The 22,126-nt window shown below is 53.7% G+C and overlaps 1 protein-coding gene across 4 annotated transcripts in view; it reads right to left on the bottom strand.

Moving 5' to 3' along the window:
- Positions 1 to 10,506, bottom strand: part of PSD2 (pleckstrin and Sec7 domain containing 2) — a 45,993-nt gene extending 35,487 nt beyond the window's left edge. For all 4 annotated transcript variants that reach the window (XM_037801933.1, XM_037801935.1, XM_037801936.1 and 1 more), the window contains exon 1: positions 10,361 to 10,506. The gene's annotated coding sequence lies outside the window, so the exon portion shown is untranslated. The remainder of the gene's footprint in view (positions 1 to 10,360) is intronic.
- Between the last annotated feature and the right edge of the window lie 11,620 nt (positions 10,507 to 22,126).

The following is a 22,126-nucleotide window of genomic DNA, read 5'->3' as shown; positions in this document are numbered from 1 at the left end:
AACAGCTGCCTTGGGCTGGCTCCAGCCCTACCTTCCCTACCATGTCCTCTTGGAGCTGGGAGCAGGATGGAGGTGCTGCCAACACTGGGCACTGGGCCGTGTCCTCAGTGTCCGGGGGCAGGCCAAGACAGCCAGGGCCTGGGGTGGCCAGACAAGGGGTAGTATTGAGCTTTGCTCTGGGCAGGGGGCCCAGAGTCCCTGCCCCGGCTGAGGGCCAACTGAGCCCAGAAAGAGCCAAGCCAGGAACCACCCCCCTCTTTCTGAGCCCAGCAGGGAGAGCCTCTGCCTTGGGGTAATACACACCCCAAGTGCTCCCTCTGAATCACTATGTGCCCTGAGACTCATCACTACCCTCTGGCCTTTGTGAACCCATCTGCAGAATGAGGTCGTCACCTCTGCTGTCCACCCCCAGGCTGTTGGAGAACTGAAAGCTGTGGATGCTTGGAGACCTCAGATCCAAAGAACAAATTCAGCACAGATGTCAAGGATGAAGGGCAGCTATGGTCCACTCTTTCTACCTCACATTTCACAAATGGGAAGACTGAGGCTCAGAAGCAGGAAAGGCTTTGCCCGAGGTCACCTAGTGAGTAACTGCCTCTGGAACCCAGGAGTGGCCTCCCTCTGCAGCTGGATAGGCTGGAGATACAGGACAAGCCCCAGACTCCCAGGCCCCATGCCACACCCTCTCATGAGGTTGATGCCTCAAGTCCTCAACCAGGAGAGTCTGCCCAAAGCAGTGGCCTGCCCACCTCCAGCCCAGGAGGCAAGAGCAGGAGCACCCACCCCAAGGAAACACCAGCAAATGACAGGCTCATGGTGGCCAAGATGCCCCATGGCCGCTCGTGGCCTGAGCCACTCTCCTCTCCAGACAAGGGCTCCCACTACCCATTGCCCTTGGCATGACCTTGGGCTCAGCAGCCTCTTTGTCAGCCCCAGCCAAGATGGGGATCATAGTGATAGCAGAACCCTGATTCAGTCAGGGCTAAGCCCCGAGTCAGGCCCTTTCTGGTCTCAGCTGCTCCTGAGACAGCCCCTGTCCCCCTCCCCACTCTCCCCACATCCCCACGGCAGCTGGAGCGAGCTGTGAATACACAAATTACATCACATCTCTCCCATTGCCCTTAGAATAGAATCCCATCTCCCCAGTGTGTCCTCAAAACGCCTTGCCTGAGCTGGTTCTGCTGACCTCTCCCATCCCCACCCCCAGCAGCCACACTGGCCTTCTTTCTGCTCCCTGAGCTCATTCCCACCTCAGGGCCTTTGCACCAGCTGTACCCTTGGCCTAGAACACTCTTCTCTTTAAATGACTGCCTCCTCTGTCACTCAGGGCTCAGCTCCCATGCTGCCTCCTCAGAGAGGCACTCTCTCCATCACATTCCCCACATGGACCAAAACTCCCTTTTCTATTTGTTTACTTACTTACTGCCCCCTTCACCACTAGGACATAAGTTCAGTGAGGTTGGGACCATGTCCGCCGTGTTCACTGCTGCCTTCCCAGCACCTAGTGCAGTGCCTGGCACAGAGTAGGTTCTTTAATCATCCCCATTTTACCAATTAGGAGCAGAAGCTTGGAGGAGTTGAATATGCTCAGTGTCACACAGCTGGTAAATGGCAAGGCTGGGATTATGCTTGGAGCGATGCTAGACTGTCTTAGGGTCCCTTCCATGCTGGGATCCAAGCTAGGGACTGTGGGAAGCCTAAGGAAAGGGCTGGGCCTGGGGGGCCAGCAGGGAGGGCTTCAGGGCTCAGCACGCTCTGTAAGACAGAGGGCAAGGTGCATGGGTGCAGGCACCAGAGTGCACATCTGGGAGCAAGCATGCGAGGCGGGCATTTGTGGACTCACACACATATTCACACACTCAGACACAAACACACATCGAGCAAGCTGGGCAGCCACACCTGAGTGGCGAGGTGGGGGAAAGGAGCATGCAGGCTGTGAGGGAAAGGTTCAGGGCAGCCAGAACTCCATCACAGGGCAGCGGGGCTCAAAACCATCCTGCTTTGGAGAAGCTGGGGGCAGAGAAAAAAACAACCCAGTGCTTCAGGCTGGGGGGGCAGTGAGGAAGACAGGCACCCACACTGACCACAGCCACATACACAGTAACCTCAGGGGGCTGGGTGGGTGTGGGTAGAGACGGGGGAGCACAGGCCCACCTGGTCGAAACAGGAGCACAAAAGGCAGGGCTGGGGTGGGGGTCCAAGGTGCCGAGCACTCTCCAGGGCAGGCAGACACTAGGGAACTGTGAGGTTTCAGGGTGTTTGGAGCCCAGGCAGGGTATATGGAGGGGGCTGGGATCAGAGGAAACTGTTCTGGAATGTCAGCGAGGAACAAGGTTGAGGCCATGGCTGAGAATCAGAACACTCGGTTTTCCTGCAGTGTGCTAGGGGGCCTTGGGGAAATGAAGCCCCTTTGTCCTCATTTTCTCCAGGTGCTTCAGAGGTTTCTAACCATTGCCAGGCCTTCAACCTCTTTGAGAATGTCATGGAGCTGGGGACCCCACCACTCACAGATGCTCACAACATTTTGAGTATAATTTCAGAGGTTCATGGACCCCTAAAGCTCATCCTTAGGCCCTGGGCATGAGCCCCAAGTTGGACAATCCTCAAGGACCTTCCACCTCTGACAGCAGACACAGAGAGAGCGCTGTGAGGGACCAGACCCCACAGGGCCTGCACCCAGTAGGTGCTTAGTAGATGTATATCAACATCGTCTGAATGAGACACCAAAAGGAAGGCTACGAAGTCCAAGGGGGGCACATGTCTCCCCATAATCTGTGTGTTTGGGGGACATGGGACACACCCAGCCACAGGCCCCTGGTCAGGGCTGCCTGGAACCCAGACACCGAAGAGCCTGCCCCCACCCACCCACAGCACTCACCAAACCCCTCCCAGGAAGGAATTCAGAATCTGACCCAAAAGGGACCCTAGAAGGAAACACACTTGACTTCTGTTCAAACCACAGCTCCCCAAGATGCTGACCCCACAGCCCCAGCGCCTCCCTCCCTCCACCTGTCTGTGTCCGTGCCCTTTAGAGTGATGATCAAGGGACTACTTGGAAAAGAAAGCCGGAAACCTTTCGCTCTCAGGCCTATTCTCTACCCTTTGGGGACCCACCCTGAACACCCCCATTGGCCCTACTGCCCTTCCCCAAAATTTCTCCTGCACTAACTAGCTGCCCAGCTCACCCAGATTTTAGCACATAGGCCTGGGATCATCACACCCACACAAGTACACACCCATGGACAGGTGAAAAAGGTATCAGTGAAAATGGCCCAGTGTGTTGTAAGCGCCCAGACCAGACCCTGAACCCCCCACTCCACTCACGGTGCCCAGGGCTCCACAGGAAACTGCTGGGCAGCAGGGAGTGGATGGGAAGACCCTTCGTTGGGTTCTCAGAGCACACAGCTCGTCACACTCACCGCCCTCCACCCCCGCCTCTGCCAGCCAAGGGGCCTGGAGGTCAGGACAAGCCTATCGCCCCGGAGCTCCAGACACCCTCCCTGGGCCCAGGTCAGCCTGGCCATGCACCTCCTCCGTGTCCCAGTGCCCAGGGCAAGGGAGTGCCCAGGATAACATGAGGGAAGTCCACCCAGACTGCCTCAGGAAATTCCCTGCCACTCCCCCAAAGTGACCCTAAACTCTCCTAATCTGCTTGGTCTTCCTGGCTTGGACCACCTGGTACAGCAACAAGTGCCTCAGACGGGGGCAGTTCACGACAGAGGGTCAGTGCCCTAACTGCACAGTCAGAAGGACCTGGCTTCAAATCCCAGCTCTGCTACCCACAACCTGTGTGACCTCGGGAAAACTGTCCCACCTCGCTGAGCTTCGGTGTCCTCCTCCGTGAAATGGGGCTGCTAACATCGCCTGCCCCACAGGGCTGCTGTGAGGACAGAGGGGATGGTGTGTGTGCCTCGCTCCCCCGGGGCTGGGCACACAGTACCTGCTCGGGGAAGAGCAGCTGCTCCTGCTTCCCAGAACCCTTCCCTCGGTCCACAGGGGAGCCTGCTGGCTGCCCACGCAGGGGTACAGTGCACGGGAGAGCAGCACAGGGCCTTCAGGAGAGGTCCTTGGCAGCCTGCGGGTGTGGGTTGTGAGGCCGGGACTTCAGGGGGCCAGCTGAGGGTGGTGGCGGGAGGAAAACCGTGTAGCCAGGAGAGAGGGTGCCCCACCCTTTCCTGGGGCAGGTGAAAATCCTACACTCCCAGCCCAGGCCAGGTATGGGGCAAGGGGCGGGGGCCTGGGACGCTCCTAAAAGGCTTCCATCCCCATCAGGTGGGGCCAGTTTAGGGGTATTAATGAGCCCAGTGCCTACCTGCTTTCCTCCTCTCATTTAGGCCCATGGGAAATCAGCCTTTGCTTTGGATTGTGGGGTTCTGGAAGGCCTCCTGCTCCTCCCGGTCAGGCAGCCAGAGGTCCCCAGGGCAGAACGCACATTTGCATGAAATCTGCATATGCCCTGCAGCCTGCTGGGACTCTCAGGGCCCCCTGGGCCCAGCTCTGCAAAGGTCATTCTTTGACATCTCACAGCTTACTTCTCTCTGCATCCCCTAGTCAATTCACAGCACCCTTATTTGCTTAACATTTGCATATATCTACATACTGGTTTGGAGAGCCCTTAACACTAATGAAATCCACCAGGTCTGCTATCAAACCCCAAATCATTTTTGCAGCTGGTGAGTACGCCCAACTGACTTCCCTACAGGGCCACCCCTCAGTTGTCTGGAACCACACTAAGGTCAAGGCTGTTCTGGTTAAGGACTGACCACAGCTCTACCCTCCAGTGGCTTGGGATCACATCTGGAGTTCACCCTCTTTTTTGAGCCCACATTCGAACCCTCATTTGACCTGGTAGGTTGCAAGTGGAATCCAGAGAACAACAATGAACTGACTAAGCTGAAGTCCTCCCAACCAGCCCTGCCTCGGCTAGAACATCTGGATGGGGATGGACCCGAGGGAGGCAGTGTGAGGGGTTCAAATGAGGAGCAGTCTCCCCCAATAGTCAACAGCCAAGAGAGATGAACCTTCTCCCTGCCCCAATTTTCACATACCCCATACTCTCCAGAGACTCAAATTCTTTATCCAGCCCCCCAGAAAATCCCTTCCCTCTGCCTCCTCCCCTGTCTTTCCTCCTCATCCTTCTTTCCAAGCTCTTTATGGAGAGAGGGTGTCCTGAAAGCCAAGAAGAGAAAGTACTTCGAGGAAGACTTTGAACCTGAATGTCTAGGTTGCCACTGATGAGGACTGAGAACTGGTCATTGGGAGTAGCCACATGGAAGTCATTGGTGGCCTTGAGAGGTTTCAGTGGAGTCGAGAGGGTGGAAGCCCAGAGTGGATTAAGAAAGAGTGAGAGGATATGAGGTGAAGACAAGGACTGTAGACCAGCCTTCTGGGGAGTTTCCCTGTAAAGGGGAGGAGGAAAATGCACTAGGAGCTGGTGGGAGAAGTGGGGTCAAGGGAGGGAAGGATCTTTTAAGATAGGAGAAATAGCAGCAAGATATCCACTGACGGGATGATCCAGTAGAGGCAAGAACTGATCGTGCAAGAGGGGGCACTTGCTGGAGCAAGGTCCTCGAGCCGGCAAGAGGGGATGGGATTCATGCACAAGCAGAGGGGTGTTCCTCCCAGGAGCAGGGGCACTGCCCACAGGGACAGGGGGAAGGCAGGGCAGCGGGTGCAGATCTGGTAGGTGGGTGCATGTAGTGCTGGGACCCGAAGGAAGTTCTTTTCAGGTTGCTTCTATTTTCTCAAAGTATGCAGCAAGGTCATCAGCTGACAGGCGAGATGGGGGAGAAGGGATCAGGGGTTGAGGTTAGAAGAGAACGTGTGAAATACTCATCTAGTATGGGGGACAGGGAATGGACTCAGGACGTGTGGTGTCACTGCTGGGCAATACTGGGGAGCTTAAAGTGAAACCAGTTGGGTGGTGATTTTTCCCAATTCCATTCAGCTGTGCAGGTATGGAGTAGCCTGGCAGTTAGATTTCATCAGAGTTGAGGTCTTGCCAAGCAAGTAGAAGAAGCAAAATAAGGTAAGAGAGTTTGGGGTCTGCAAGGAAGGGATTAGCCTGACTTGAATGGGGGCAGCTGACTCCAAGCTGGCCCCAGCCTCTGCTCAAAATCCCCTCCCCTGGTGGTACCTGAAAGCCCACCATCCACTCCTGGCCTGGGTCATCATCTCAAAATGAGCTTCTGAGAGGATGGCCACCTGTGGCCACCAACCTCTGGGGAAATGAGCTTCCCATACACCCATTCCTCTCACCTGGAAAGTAGCTCAGACCTCACACATCCAAAACTGCATCCTCCGTCATCCTTCCAAACCATTTCATTGCAGCTCCCCACCCTGGTCGGACACTGGGGCGCCTCCCATTCTGCCTCCTAAATCTCTCTTTACTCCATTTCTTCCTCTCCTCTCCCCAGTGGCCACACCCAGTCCTAGCAGGGCCACCAAAGTGCCCAACTCCCAGGGCCTCCATTCCCACTGCCGCCCCAGAAGCCATACACAGCAGCCCTGAGTCCAGTTGCCCTGCACCTCGGGCCTGGACGATGTCACGGCCTCCTGACTGGTTTCTTTTCAGCCATGCTGGCCCTGCCAATCTCACTCCACCCTCCTCAAAGCACCTTTTCCAGCACTCAAACCTGCCCTTCACTCCTCTCTTTAAAAACCTTCAGTGGCTCCCAGCACCCCTGGGGAAAAGGCCAACTCCTCAGCCCACCTCCCAGGCCGGCTGTGGCCTGGGCCCACCTTTCAGTCTCACCGCCCACCTGCACATCCCCTCCACCCCTTGCTGTGCCCCTCTCTCTGGCCTCTCACACCCCTCTGACAGCACCTGCCCTGAGTTGGGGCTCACCCCCACCCCATCCCTGAGGTCCTGAGCTCTTTGCAGGCCCACCCGTGTCCCCTCGATCTCCATTCTCCACATTTGATCTGAAGTCAGGGTTCAGTCAGACTTGCTGACCCAATGTGTGGACAACCAGATAGATGGAGCTTCTGGAGGTAGGGAAGGGGAAGAAATGGGATGGAAACAAGGGGACTCCTTGGCCAAGTGATCTAATATGTCACCTATGTGATATTCTTGCAAAACAAAAGTTCAACCTGAATCTAATGTGAGGAAGCAAAGAGACAAATTCCAGATGTGAGACATTCTGCAAGAGGAATGACCTGGGCTCTTCAAAATCAACAATCCCATAAAATATGTTTAAAAAAAAAAAAGGCAAGGGATTGTTCCAGACTAAAGGAGACTAAATAAACATAATAACTAAATGCAACATGTAAACTTTAAACAAATTTTTTTAATTCTATAAAGGACATTACTGGTTACAACCAGAGAAATTTGAATATGGACTACATATTAAGTTAAATTGCATCTATGTTAAATCTCTGGGGTATGATAATGGTATTGGCATTATGTAGAAAAATGTCCTTGTCTCAGAAAATTCATGCTGAAGTATTTGGGGGATGAAGTGTTGCAATGTCTTCAACTTAGTTTCAAAAGATTCAGAGAGAGAGAGAGAGAAACAAATGTGGCAAAATTTCATAATTGGCAAATCTAGGCATCTGAGGTGAGGGTATATAGGTGGGTGTTTGTTGTACTATTAGATTTGAGAAGATAAAAAGTTAATTATGGGGGGAGGACTGAAGAGGAGCAAGACTCTGCAAAAAAGGCCTAGGGTGGGCTTGCCAGGCAGGAGTCAGGGGACAGGATACTCCCACTAGTGCAGTCCACAAACACGCAGCAGGCTGGACTGGGGGCCTGCCCTGGGCTGGATGCTGGAGTCACCCCAAGGGCCAGGCCCTGGAGCAGCTCACCACCTAAAGAGGGCCAGAACTCCAAAGCAGACTTACCCATGAGCAGAGCTGCTCAGGGGGATAAGGGCTTGGAAGGCAATGTCCAGACCACGGGAGACCACAGGTAGCCCTCAGCCCGGGCCAAGCTGGCAGGAAGGTGAGTCATGCCCCACCTCTGCCTGGGCTGTGGCAAGGAGCCAGTGTCTGGCCCCAGGCCCATTCCCCCAAACACTCTCAAGGGGTGACAGCCTGAGTGTAATCCTTCTATGTGAGGAGCCAGGCTAAATATGAGCCCCAGACATAAGATGCCGCTCAAAACAGATTTTCCTGGAAAAGACCATCTGGCAAAGGAGGTCTACAGCATTGTCTGCCACAAGAGGCAGTGTGGCTCTCCTGCAAGCCCAAGTCTGGAATGGGAATGCCTCAAATATCACCCTTCTAGGAGACCTCAATTTAGTGCCTCAGTTTCCCCTAAGATACCCCGTCGTCCCAGATGGAGAAGCAGTCAATCCCACCTCCTTGCTAACTTGCATCTCCAGGGAAGGAGTGGAGGAGGTTGGACACATAGTCCAGGCATCAGACAGTTCTGCCCCAGTGCACATCCTGATTTTGCCACTTACTGACCAGGTGATTTTGAACCATCACCTTCTCCTCCCTGAGCCTCAGTATCCTCCTCTACAAAATAGGAATATGGCAGTGCCTCCCTCTTAAGGCTGTTGTGCATATGAGAGTGTTTAGCACAGTGGTGCTGGAGCTGGGCCAAGGAACATCCCCTAGCAGCTCTCTCAGTTCTGTCAAGAGCAGGACATACTTTCCAGCTAGCTTTGCTCCCTGCCTTCAGGAAAGGCTCCAGGGAGCACTGCAGGTCTGGTCTGCTTGGGAAGTGCATAACCCACAGCTGTCAGACCAGAGCAAGTGGCAGGAGAAAGAGAGACCTCTAGTCTGGCACAAGGCCTTTGGGGTGGCGGGGTGCAAATCACTCACGCATTGAGACTTCAGCCTCCTCAAGAAGGGAAAGGCCTTCCAAGGACATCCCAGCTATGCCTCTACCTTTAGTTGGGCCACCACCCACCTACTCACCCCAATATGTGAGAACCCTCTCAGGGTCCAGGTCACACCCTGGTGGCTTGCTGTGTTTCCACCAGGACCAAACTTTGCAATAGCCTCACTCCAAAGCCACTCCCTCTCACCCTGTCCTGGGAGGGTAAGTAAGTCCCTTGTCCAGAGATGTGAGGTGGGCAGGGGAGAGCAGCTGACCCATTTTATTGATTCAGGAATCCCAAGTCACAGAACTTGGAGCTTCCCTGGGAGGCCAGGTGCCTCATTTCCCAGGGAAGGCGAGGGAAGAGTGACCACAGCTGCCCAGGGCCAGAGGTAGGGCTTGGAGCTGGCCCAGTGTTCCTCACCTATGATCCCTCAGACTGCCTGGGTATTCCCATCAAGCATATCCTGTTCCCAGGATCTGGAAGAAGGGGCTGGAGAACCCAGAAAAGTCCAAATGCTCCCCTCAGACCCAGATAACCTGTCCAAGCTGGTCAAACCCTGAGCCTCTCCCTGCCTCCTAGCTACCCACCCATCAAGCTCAGCTTAGCTTATCCTGAGCCCATCAGGGATCTCAGACCCCATTCCATTGTGGCCAGTGCTTCTGCCCCAAGTTCCCTACCAAAGCCCCACCCCCCTCCACGAAGGTGGCCCCAAGACAAAGGGGTGGGCATGGGACAGGGGCCCCCTGGGCCTGTACAGAGACAATGCCCCCAGCTCTGATTTGGGAAGCCTCCAGACGCTCTGAGGACAGCAGGAGTTGGAAGACCTTCTAGCTGGGTGGGGTGGTCCCCACATCTGGACTCCCTACCCCACCCCAGCCCCAGCCCCAGCAGTCAGCTCCAAGGACCCCTTCTACCCCACCTCCTGCTGCCACGGCCATTATGTGCCTGCTCAGCCTTGCCTGCTGCCTGCCACGCCCCCATGCAAGACCCTGCTCTGCTGGCAGAGCCGGGGAGGCCTGGCCGCCAAGCCAGGCTGTCAAAGTTGGGAAACTGGAAACAGAAATAAATCCTCAAAGCTGCTCCATCGAGAAGGTGGCTGCCGGCAGGCCCTGGCACCCGACACCCGGGGTCCCCGGCCAATGCACACATGCACGCATATACAACGCTGGCTCCCCATCAATGCACACATGTACACTCAGATTATACAAAAGGGGGGATCGGGAGGCAGAGCCCAGGGGAATGCTGAACCCACCGGCCCTGACCCTCCCTGCAGGCCGGGCTGGGGCTCTAGCGGCGCCCCCACTCCGCAGCCCAGACCGGGCCATCCCCGGGCTTCCTCACTCGGCCACATCTCCATGACAACCGTATCCTTAGGATGCTCCAGCCGCCGCGGAATTGATCTCGAAATGTAGCTTTGTTAGCAGACCCGGGGCGGGCGCGGATGGCGGAGGGCGGCGCCCGCCACCCGGCATGAGCCCCCCACCCCACCCAGCACACCCTCTGCCCTCGCCCCGAGCCCGGTTCCGGGAGGGGCGGGGTCCCGGAGCACGCCGGCCCTCGGGACAATGTGGCCCCGCGGCCCCACTCACCTCTCCTGGTCCCAGTTGCTGGGTCCAGCCTCTCACGGCGGGGCCATGCGGGGGCCGCCGCCGGACTGCCCGTCCCGCTCCGCCGCCGCCTGTCGGGGCTCCCTGCGCCGGCTCCGGTGCCTTCAGGTGTCGGAGCCGCGGCTGGAGAGAAGCTGAGCAGGGATGGGGGGACGAACGGCAGGAGGGAGGGAAAGGAGGAGAGAAGGAGGGAGGGAGGAGCGGGAAGGGCGGGGAAGGGCGGGGGGACTGCGGGCGGGCGGGAGGCGGGAGCAGAGCCGGGAGGCGACAGCGGCCACACCGCGGGGCCGGCCCGCTGAGCTCCGCACCCAGCGCGGGACGGTGCGCCCTGACCCCGCCCGCGAAGGTGCGGCCAACCCCCGCGCCTCCTGCCCCGCGTCGGGCCCTTTAAGAAAGAGGGGGAGGGGAGCGCCGGGAGGTTCCGCCCCCCTGTGAGCCCGGCCGGGTCCCGCCGTCCTCGAACCCGGGGCCTGACCCAACCACCGGCCCCTGGGCAGGTCCCTCCGGCCTCAGCCCCTGCGCCCTCACGTCCCCCTCGGCCCTCCTCTAGATGAGGGAAAGAACAGGGGCGCCGGGTCCTTGCCCTCCGCCCGCGGTCTGTTCGTAGGTCGCCCCTCCCCTCGCGGCTCCCAGACCACTCGACAGTGGGCGCTCCTGCGTGGTAGGAGCACTATTCCAATTGTTCTGACTTCTGGAGTGGATTATTTCATCTCTGTCCACCCCGATGGACTGTGAGCCCCCTGAAGGCAAGGCCCGTCTGCCCTGTTCCCGCTGTTTCCTTGGCACCTGACAGGCGATATGGCTTAATCAATAGCTTAACCAGTATGTGGAAGGAAAGAAGGGGGCGAGGGAGGGAGAAAGGTAGAATCCTCTCTCTGCTAATTCTAGGCTGGGCTGATGGACAGGATCTGGTCTCTGCCGTGGGTCTCTCCCCATCCTTGGTAGCTGTGGGAGCCTGGTGCAGGGGGCCTGAGCTGGCAGGAGCCCGACACCTGGGTCACCTCTGCAGCCACCTGGCTGTGTGGCCCGGGGCAGCTGTAGCCCCTCCCTGAACCTCAACTTTTCCCATTTGTCAAGTGGAACTGACTCCAAGGGCTGTTGCAAGGCCCCAGGTGGGTTCTTTGTGTGAAAGTACTTTGGGGGCTACAGAGATGGGAGGGAGAGTAGCTATTACTTCCTCATCGCTACTTTTGCCTCTTGAAAGAGAATGGGTCAACATCTCCCACCCAGCAGCCAAAATTTCTTTGTTCCCCCAGCATCCTGGCAGAGAGGGATGTGCTTCTCCCTTCCTTTTCCTTTCCCCTCAGCCCTGCCTCCTCATCTGAGGGTGGGTCTCAGGAAGACAGGTGCTGGAGACTGGATCAACGGCCCCACCTACAAATCCCCAAGATTTGCCACCCAAGACCAGGTAGGAGAGGGCCCAGCAGCATTGGGGAGGCTCACACCCTCAGGCAGGGGATGCAGCTCTTGGTCCACTCTGCCACAGTGAGGCCTCCACCTGATCTCCTACCTCCCCAAGCCTGGGAAGGCCCTCCTGCTCTTCCTCAGCCTGAGCAGGGCAGGGGTATCCCAGGGAAGAGAAGAGGCCGGAACCTGAACCCACCAACTGGAGCAAGTCATTTGGGTCCAACCCTTGGCCCAGGGGAGGTTTGATTCAGAGCACCTAAAACACTCAATTCTCCCATATCTTGGCTGGAAGACAGAGGCCCGGGGTGGGGAGGCTAGGAAGGGATTTCCTAGGCCAATCCCAAAAAATTCGAGTAGGACCTGCTGTGTGCCCAGCCTTGCTCCAACACAGCCCTTACCCCCAGCACCCGCAGGATAAAGTCCCCCAGCCTACCTGTCCAGTGTATGTCCCACCTCAAATTCAGTGTTCTAGGACCCCTCCCACTCTTAAACATCCTCAGCCATTTCTCATTGCGTCACCTTTGCTTATGCTGGTTCCCTGCCTAGGATGCCTTCCCCTTGACCCACCCTCACTTGGCTAATTCCTCTCCACTCTAAAGCCCTCTCCAGCTACTGTTCCACTTCTCTTTTTCCATTACAGCAAAGCTCCTTGAAAAAGTGGTGTCTTTTTCAAGTGTGCTCACTGTCTCCAATTCCTCTCCCATTCTCTCTGGAGCCCACTCTACCTGTCATGCATCCCCTCCCCCAACCCATATACACTCTACTCACACCACTCATCAAGGTCACCAACACAGCTGCTGAGCACAGATGTGCAGGTTGTGCACTGCACAAGGGTGCCTGGGGTGCACAAGGGGTGGAGAGGGAACTGAAATCCAGCCTGCACTCCTGCTGTGCTGTATGCCCTGGAGCAGGGCTGCATCTGCCAGAGGGAAAGATACCTTTTCCTTTACACAGAGGTGCCCGCCTGCTGCTCACCTTTATGCCTACACAGCCCGGTTGACCTGGGAGGGCAGCCTCTTTCTAATATCTGTAGCAAGGTGCTAGTAGAATGACTGTGGACTGGTCCCCAGTGACTGCCATGATGTCGAATCTCAAAGTCAATTCGCAGGCCTCATCTTAACTCTCTGGCAGCATTTGACACAGTTGATCACTCCCTCCTTCTGGAAACACTCTCTTCTTCCAGGACTCCTCACTGACCTGGTCTCCCCCTCCCTCCCTGGCTGTGCCTTTTCATCCTCCTTTGCTGCTTCTTCCTCTCCCTGACCTCTCAATGCTGAAGTGCCCGGGGCTCAGTCCTTGGCCCTCTTCTCCATCTCACTCGCTCCCACCGTGACCCCACCTGGGCTTCAGAACCCATCGAAACACTGATGACTCTCAGTTCTCCAGCCCAGACTTGTCTGTTCCCTGAGGTCAGACCCAGATATCCAGCTCCTGGCCTCAAAGTCTCCACCGGGACATCAAAGGCCGCTCAAACTTGACCCGACCAACATGGACCTCCTGATCTGCCTTGTGGCAGTAAATGTCACCACCATCCTTCTAGCAGCTCAGGCCGAAAACCTGGAAGTCATCTTTGACTCCCCTCTTTTTCTTACACTCCACATCCAACCCCTGAACAAATCTGGTTGGATTTACTTTCAAATTGTCTCCAAAATTGACCACTCATCATCGGCTCCACTGGCACCACCACCAAAGCCTCCCTAAGGGGCCTTCCAGCTTCCACCCCCACCCACTACCACCAATCCTGTTAAATGTAAATCAGATCATGTCACTCCTCTGCTCAAAACCCCCTAATGGCTCCCTTGTCACTCAGAGTCAAACCAAGTCTTTACAATGGCTACAAAGTCCCATGTGATCTGGCCCCCACCACCTCTCTGACCTCACTTCCCTCCAACTGCACTGACCTCCTCGCTGTTCGTCAAACACGCGGGACACGCTCCCACCTCAGGGCCTTTGCACTTGCAGTTTCCTCTGCCTGAACTGCTCCTCCCCCAGGTGTCTGCATGGCTCACCCCTCCCCTCCTTCAGCTCTCTGCTCAAGCATCACCCTCCCTGACCACCCTATCCAGAATCTTACCCCTCCCTCCCCCACATCTTCCCTTTTCCTCTACTTTTCCTCCATAGCACTTATTTCTATACTATATGTTTACTTGCTTATTCTGTTTATTGTCGATCTCTTCACCACCATTACCATCACTGGACCATGAGCTCCATGAGGGCAGAGAATTTTGAACTTTCACTTCTGTATATCCAGGGCCTAGGACAGTGCCTGGCACACAGTGAGCTCTCAGCAAGACACTCAGATTATGAACATATCAACAGATTAAAAAAAAAGAATAACTGCAAATGCTAAAAAAGTGCTTTGAAACAAATAAAATGAGGTATGATGGCACCTGGCTGCAGGGGTGGGGGCAACTCAAGCAAGGTAGGAAGGGAAGGCCTCCCAAGGAGGTGCCCCCCGGGCTGGGCACACACCCTTTTGGCTCACACAGTGCCAGGGACTTCCCCCATCACAGCACATATCCCACTGTGTCGTGACTGTCTGGACAGGGTGTGCCATAAGAACAAGGACCTTTCTCACTCTTCTCTGGGTCCCCAGCTCCTCCTGTTCCCAGGGCCAGCACGCAGTAGGCACCAAGAGGTGATGAGCCAAATGACAGATGGAGAGACCTTGGATAGATCTGTGCACAGGTCATGCAGCTCTGAAGGGGCCTGGTGTATGAAGCTGTGCAGTCAGGAGCCCAGGCAGGGAGCCAGGCGGGCCTGAGGTGGAATCCTTGGAGCCTCCAGATCTTGTCTGGACAATGGGGATGTTACCAACTATCCTGTGTTAAATGGGAGGGGAGTGGGAGGAGGAAAACAGATTATTATTGGATGGTCCCTGGCCATGAGTAGGGTGATTCATTCATTCATTCAACAAACATTTACCAAGCACCTACTAAGTCCCAGCCCCTGTGTGGGGGCTGGGGGGTGACAGGGCCTGAACAAAGTGGGTGATGATTTCCCAGGGGAAATATCCCTGTGGGTAAAGCTTCCTGGACCAAGCATCTTATCAGCTCCACCCCATTTATCACAAGATGAAATGAAATTTTATGCATGGATTTTTACTGTTCTTCTGCCTACTACCTCCCTGGACTGTGAACTCCAAAAAGAGCAGAAAAACTGTGTATCTTGTTATTGCTGTAGATGCCAAGCATCTAGCACAGGGCCTAGTACATAGTAGGGCTCAATAAACCTTTGTTGAACGCATGAATGAATAAATGAGCAGGACCCTGAAGATGGTGAGGATTTGGACATGCAGACAAGAGGGGAAGGGCAAGAGGGGAGCGGGCACGGCCTGAGCATGGAGTGGAGGGGTCACCCAGAGAAGAGCAAGGCCACAGACAGGAGGGAGGGAGACTACTCCAGCACTGAGAGCTGCCTCTGCCTCCCCTCCCCCAGCAAAGATAGCCCCTGCCAACACTGGTTCAGGGCTAGTGACCAAAGTCCCATAGGAAGTGCCAGGGACTCTCAGTGCCCAGAGCCAGGTGGCCACAGGCCCAAAGCACAGGCAAAGCCTGGCTCAGAAGTTTGTCTGCAGGCCTTTGTGGACCTCTGGGAGCCTGTCCAGGAGAATGACGGGAACTGGCCAGGGTGGAATGGGGAGGGCATTCCCTTGCTCCAGAAGGTCCAGCCAGACATACAGGTCTGGGTTGATGGGGTGGGGGGAAGTATCCCCTTCTATTCCCCAGTTCCTCACTCCTGGGGAGATAAAGCCTCCCCACCCCAGAAGTCTGGGGTGAGCTGCTAGGATTGGCTTAGTCAGCAGGTCCCCTCTCATTTAAGACCAGGAAATTGAAATCCAGAGAAAGGGTTGAGATGGAGCCTCCCCGAGAAGCCCAGTGGGGGAAAGGGGAGCAAGACTTTTTCAAAAGCGAAGGGACACGGGACAGGTCCTGCCTAAAGAGGCGTGGCCAAGCCGTGAAGGTTCTTGCCAGCGCCAGTTTGAGGCTGGAAGGTGCGCGGGTGTCAGGCCGGGAGGCTCTCTGCCTCCCTCTGCTGGTCAGACTCAGAATTACCAGAGCGACCTGGGTTCTCCGCGATGGGCACTCCCGCCGGCTCACATCCAGGAGGAAGCAAATCGAGATCATACGGGTTATTCCCCTGCCTCAGCACCGGGCCCAGCTGCGCCCCGAGGTCCAGCGGCATGCCCTCTGTAACCAACCTCCATATCGGGACGCTTGCTCGTCCTGGAAGTCTTTTGTGTGGTCCAACCTGAGTATTTCCTCAACTTTTGCCCACACTGTCTCCGAAGCCCACACTCGTCTGCAAAACGGATGGAAAAGTGAGCCTCCACTGAAACTCTATTGACCCAAGCCTCCTCTTCCCTGAGCCAGAGACTGACCACAGAATTGAGGGGAGTGCGGGTCCCTCTCCCACCACAGAGGGGAAGGTAGGGGTGTAACTGGCCGAGGTCGGAAAGGCAGCCCCTCCCAACCGCTCCCGGCGCCCTTCCGAAAGAATTCCAGGACTAGGGCTCTTTTGGAGTCAGGGCTCCATCTGCTGGCTTCAATAGGAACTGCACCTGGACCACTATGTAGAACTCCTGGCTGCCACAGAAGGCAGTAACTGTAACAGTAGCCGCTTTTTTTTAAATGTAATTTTATTGAGATATATTCACACACCATACAATCCGTGCCGCTGACTTTTAGTAAGAACTTTCTGGGGGCTAGGCTCACACTAAGTTTGGCACACAGTATCCCATTTCATCCTCACATCAGTCCTACAAGGTGGACATTATTCACCGCATTTTACCTATGAAAACACTGAGGCTTAGATGGTTAAGTGACTTACCCCAGAACACACCTCTGGTTCTGGTAAGTGGGGAGCCCACACTCCACCTCCTGGTGTGTTAACTGCTGGGCCCTCCTGTCTGCAAACGTGAGTTCCCTCCTGACGTCTGAGTGGAATCCATCTCAGCTTAGCTTGCAGCTGTGGTGTAGCAGACCCTTCAGTCTGTCTTGACCCTGTTAGCGCCCATGTCCTTCTCCCCTGACAACTCGAGAGCTCCTCTAGGACAGGGCCAAGGCAAATCTGTTTCCATGCCCCTCCATTCGGCACTGATAACTGAGTGCTCAGCTCCTCTCACATGGGACTGTCCCTGGGGCTGCCCACCCCATACACCTCCGTGGGCCCTCTCCATCCCCTCCTCACTCTCCAATGCAGGAGCTCAAGGAGATACAGTGGAAATTGCTGCAAGTGACAGAAATCTGACTCATACTGGCTTCAGTGAAAAGGGGCTCATGTGAATGCCAGGTCCAGAAGTCCAGCTGCAGGCCAGGCTGGATCTAGGCTCTCTGGTGGGGTCCTCCTCCATATCTGTAGCCCAGTAGTCCTCAGTTTTGGCTTCATTCCCAGGCAGGTTCTTTCAACAAAGTGGCAAGATGGCCAAGGCAGCTCTGAGGTTACTTCCAGCCTGCCCCATCCCAGCAGCACAAGCCTAAGTCTCAGGATTCAGTCTCCTGGTGAGATGTGCCAGTAAGATGTGCCCAGCCCTGACCCAATTGCAGTGGCCTGAAGAATGCAGTCCACCACTTGGCCAAACCACAGTCACTGCCCTCCTGGAGTGGGGAGTGGAGTCAGTCCCAGGCGAGCCACATTGACTAACGGTAGGAGGGTTTGCATCCCAAAGGAAAATGGAGGAGAATTACCAAGAGGAGGGTGGCTGGTGCACAGCAAACAGCACTAATGCCCACACACCTGGCCATGCCACAACCCACCTTTGCTTGGCTCCAACCCATTTTAAATTGGAGGCCCCTTCTCAAATTATTATTTTTGCTTCCTTCTTTCCTCCCTCCCTCCCTCTCTCCCTCCTTCCACAAATATTTATTGAGACCCTACACGTACCATCTATTCTAGGTGACCCATATCAGTGAATAAGAAACAAAACTCCTTGAATCATGCCTTCCAGTGGGGGTGGGAGGAGAGAAGAAACAATATGCATAATAAATAAGTAAAGCTTATAATATTATAGGACTGCAGGGAAAGAAATAGGGCAGCTTAAGGGGATCAGCGGGGCAGACAGGGAGGGTAAGGAGCATTGCAACTTTAAGTAGAGGGTTACTAGCAGACATTTGGAAAAGGCAAATTTGGATGAAGACAAGAAAGAGGTGAGGGAATTTGTCATGTAGATATCTGTGGGAAGAGCGTTGCAGGGAGGAAGCCCAGCCGGGGCAGAGACCCTAAGGTGGACGCACACCTGCTGGTATATTGGGGAAACAGCAAGAAGGCCCGTGTGGCTGGAGCCAAGGGACCAAGGCAGAGCATAGGAGACAAGGGCAGAGAGGCAGCAGGGCCAGATCATGTGGGGCCTCAGCGGCTGTTATAAAGAGTTTAGTTTTGACTCTGAGTGACATGAAGAGCCAGCAAAGGGTTTGGGACTGAAAACTGACCTGATCTGACATATTTTTAAAGGAATAAATTGGAGGAGGCAGAGCTGAAGCCGGGAGAGCAGTTAGGAGGCTACTGCAGTTATCCAGGGATGTACTTTAAATGTAAGGCCAATAGGATACTTTGAGGGATTGGGAGTGGGCTGTGAGAGAGAGAGGAGTCAAGGATAAAGGTAAAGTTTGGGGCCTGAACAACAGAAAGGATAGAGTAGCCAAGAACTGAGGTGGGCAGTGGGGTGGGGTTTGAGGAGGAAGATCCGTGCCCAGTTTTAGACAGGTCAAGTTTGAGATGTCAATTGGCCGCCAAGTGGAGATGTCAGACAGGCAGCAGGTGGGGAAAGTCTGGGGTGGGCATATACATTCAGGAGTCATCAGCACGAGTGGGTGGGGTGGTCACAGGAGTGGGGAGAGCCAAGGACAGGGCCCCGAGGGCCACCCCCACCCCCCCGCCTCAAGAGGTGGGGAAGGGGGGTGGGGAGCCACAGGAAGAGGGACTGAGAAGGAGCATCCAGAGAGGTGGAGGAAAGGCAGGAGAATGTGGGGTCCCAAGATGCCAAATAAAGAAACCATAGCAAGGAGGGGGGAGATTGACCATGAAATGCTGCTGATGGATCAAGTAAGATGAGGGCCAAGAACTGGCCATTGGATCTGGAAACATGGAGATCACCACAGACTTTGACAAGAGAGTCATTTTTGTGGAAAGGGGGTAGAACACAATTGGAGACAGATTACGAAATAATAATCAACAAGCATTTCTTGAACACCTACCACATACTAGACTACATGCTCTCCTAGCCCCCTCTTCTGTTCCCTTTGTTTCTCAGGCTTCTGGGCTGGTAGAGCTGAGGATGGACATGAAATGCTGGTAGGGTGGAGATTTCAGGGAGATATTTGATAAATATCCTGAGAACACAGTGGAGAGCCATTGCTGGATCCCAGTTCCATGGCTTTGTAGCTGATCAAGTAATCACATCAAAGATCATCAACAGATAGAATAAGGCTCATCTAAAAGGAGATCTTTAGACACATGCCACTGGGCTCTTTGCTTGGCCCTGGACTTGTCTGGTTCATGGGTTTTGTTTTTATTTTTATTTTTGTAACCATTAATTTGGATGAAGACCTAGAGGCATGCTCTTTGTATTTGTAGATGGCTGGAAAATAGAGGGAGAGAACATCAAAAGCCAGAAAGAGGCAACAGGATAGGTGATTAAGACCATGCTGTCCAAATTCAAACTACCTGGGTTCAAATCCAAGCTCTGCCATTGATAACTGAGTCAGCTTGGACAAATTACATCATCTCTCTGTGCTTCAAATTCATCTCTACCATGGCGATAGCAGCAGCTTCCTCACAGGGCTGTCCTGAAGTCTGAATGAGTTAGCTCAGAGCCTGGTGCATGGCACATGAATGTGAGTTTGCTACTGTCATCATCATCAGAGCCTGCTGCAGGGTTAAGTCAAAACTCAAACTAACAAGATGAAATTCAATGAAGGCAAATGGAAAGGCCACCATTCAGGTTCCAACAAAGCAACTATACAAGCTCAGGGTGAGGGAGATCTGGCCGGACATCCAGCCAGCCACCTGTCCATGAGAAACAGCCTGAGGCATCCAGTTGACTTCCCGGACAAGTGCAGCGAAGGCTGTTAGTAGGACATTCAGTGGTATTCACCAGGGTGCAGCATCTGAAACCAAGGAGAGAAAACCCCATGGTGTTTCCAGATTCAGGGGCAGGGATCATACCTTGTGGGTGGGGTGTAAAACTGTACAACCAGTTTGTAAAAAGGTCAAGCAATTTCCCATAAAATTAAACATACACCTACCCTGTGACGGCAATTCCACACCTAGATTTTACCCAACGGAAATGAAAACATGCTCACACAAAGACTTGTACAAGAATGTTCGTAACAGCTTTATTTATAATGGCGCCAAATTGGAAACTGTCCAGGTGTCCATCAAGAGGTGAATGGATTAACAAACTGTGGTCCATCCAGACAATGGAATTCTATTCAGCAATAAAAAGGAACAAACTACTGATCCACCCAGTGACAATGGATGAATCTCCAAAACATTAAGCTGAAGGACAGAAAACAGCTACAAAGGAGTACATATGGCATGCTTCCATTTTTTATCAAGTTCTGGAACAGGCAAAACTAAGCGATGGTGGAAAGAAGTCAGAACAATGGTTGAGAGGAGTAACTAGGAAACTTTCTGGAGTGATGGAAATATTCTATATCTTGACAAGGGTTTGGGTTATACAAGAATATGCATTTTTCAAAATTCAACAAATAGTATACTTGAGATTTGTGCATTTCATTTTATATAAAATGTGCTTCAAATACAATGAACCATAAAAAAATATTGAATGCCAGTTATTGACAATGATCTGCAGGCTGAAGTGTTTAGGGGAGGGAGGAAAAGTGTACTGATGTCTGAGGTTTACAATTTACTTTGAAATACTTCAAAAAAAGATGAATTGATGGGTGGAGGGATGCATAGATAGTATTAAAGCAAATGTAGTATAATGTAAATTGTAGATATCCAGGTGGTGACTGTATGGGCGCTCGTTGTAAAATTTATTCAACCTTTTTGTATGTTTGAACCTTTAATAATAAAGTGTTGGGAAAAGAAGACGACTGATGGTTAAGGTGTAATGAAATGGCATGTTCACATGACTGGTGGCAGCAAAAAGACGTGCTACTTCTTGGGAAGCAATTTGTCACCATGTTTCAAAAGCCTTAGAAATGTGCCTGCCCCTCAACCCAGCAGTCCCATTGCTAGGGATTTATCCTAAAGAAATAAAGATGGATGAGTGCAAAGATACAGCTACAAGGCTGCCCATTGTCACACTGATTGTAATGGCAAAAGTTGTAAACAACCTAAATGTCCTAAATAGGATACTGGTTAAAGAAATTGTGGTCTCTATGCACTGGAGTATTATGTAGCTGTGAAAACGGTGCAATACAAATATTTACTTACATGGAAAGTAAATATACACGGGAGTAAATTGCAGGTCTCTGGGGTCCCCCTTCCCTTGACTAGAGACCCCAATCTCACTACGTAGAATACACAACGCACCCCCACCCTCACCCCAATCCCTGGGGTTCTTGGAGGCCTGAATTTCTCCTTATCATGATGACTCTTTTTCCTATTTCCATGAAATTCTCCATTTCCCCTTGGCCTCTCGCCTCCTGTATGCACTGTCCCATTTCCCCTGCATTATCCCCTGGGGGCCATACTTATTCCTTCACACCCCAAGTGCCACCAGTTGGAGCTCTGCCTGTGCACATGACTTGACTGATGGGGCAAGGCAGGGCTGAGGCGGGCATTCACAACATAATGGGATGTGGCCTGAGCTTTCCCAGGGGACTCAGGAGTGCAGCCTTCTCTCCCCCAGTTCCGAAGGAGGCCCCTGCCACATGGAACCCGGACTCACCTTGCTCCCACACCACCTGCCCCGGGCTCTAGAAGGAGGAACGTAGTGGTGGGTGACAGCTACAGTTTGTGGAGAGCCAATGGAGAAGGCAGTGCTCTGGAAAAATTTCTCCTACATCTCTAGCGCAGCGCCTGCAGAAACTCAAATTCTTCCTCCTTTCTTATCAAAGTCCTTTAGTTCTTTTTGTCCCATTCCTCGGTCTTCCAGAGCAGGCCTGTCTTGTCACAACCAAATGACCCTTCAAGATGTTAAGTTAAACAAAAATTGCCTTTCTCTGGTAAGAGGCCTCCTACTGCCAGCTTTGAAATAACTTTGCTTTTGCCATCCACTTTATTAACACATTGGCAACAGACTGGGAGGAAAGGCCCTGAGGGGATAAAAGAGTTTGTCTTTAGGTGGTGGGATTGTGGATATTTTTCTCTTGTGTTTATTTTCTAATTTCCCGATAGTGAACACATTTGCTTGTGTATTGAGGAAAAATAATA

The sequence above is a fragment of the Choloepus didactylus genome, chromosome 13, assembly GCF_015220235.1.
Source record: "Choloepus didactylus isolate mChoDid1 chromosome 13, mChoDid1.pri, whole genome shotgun sequence".
NCBI classification, from domain to species: Eukaryota; Metazoa; Chordata; class Mammalia; order Pilosa; family Megalonychidae; genus Choloepus; species Choloepus didactylus.
This window is presented reverse-complemented; position numbering and strand designations above follow the sequence as displayed.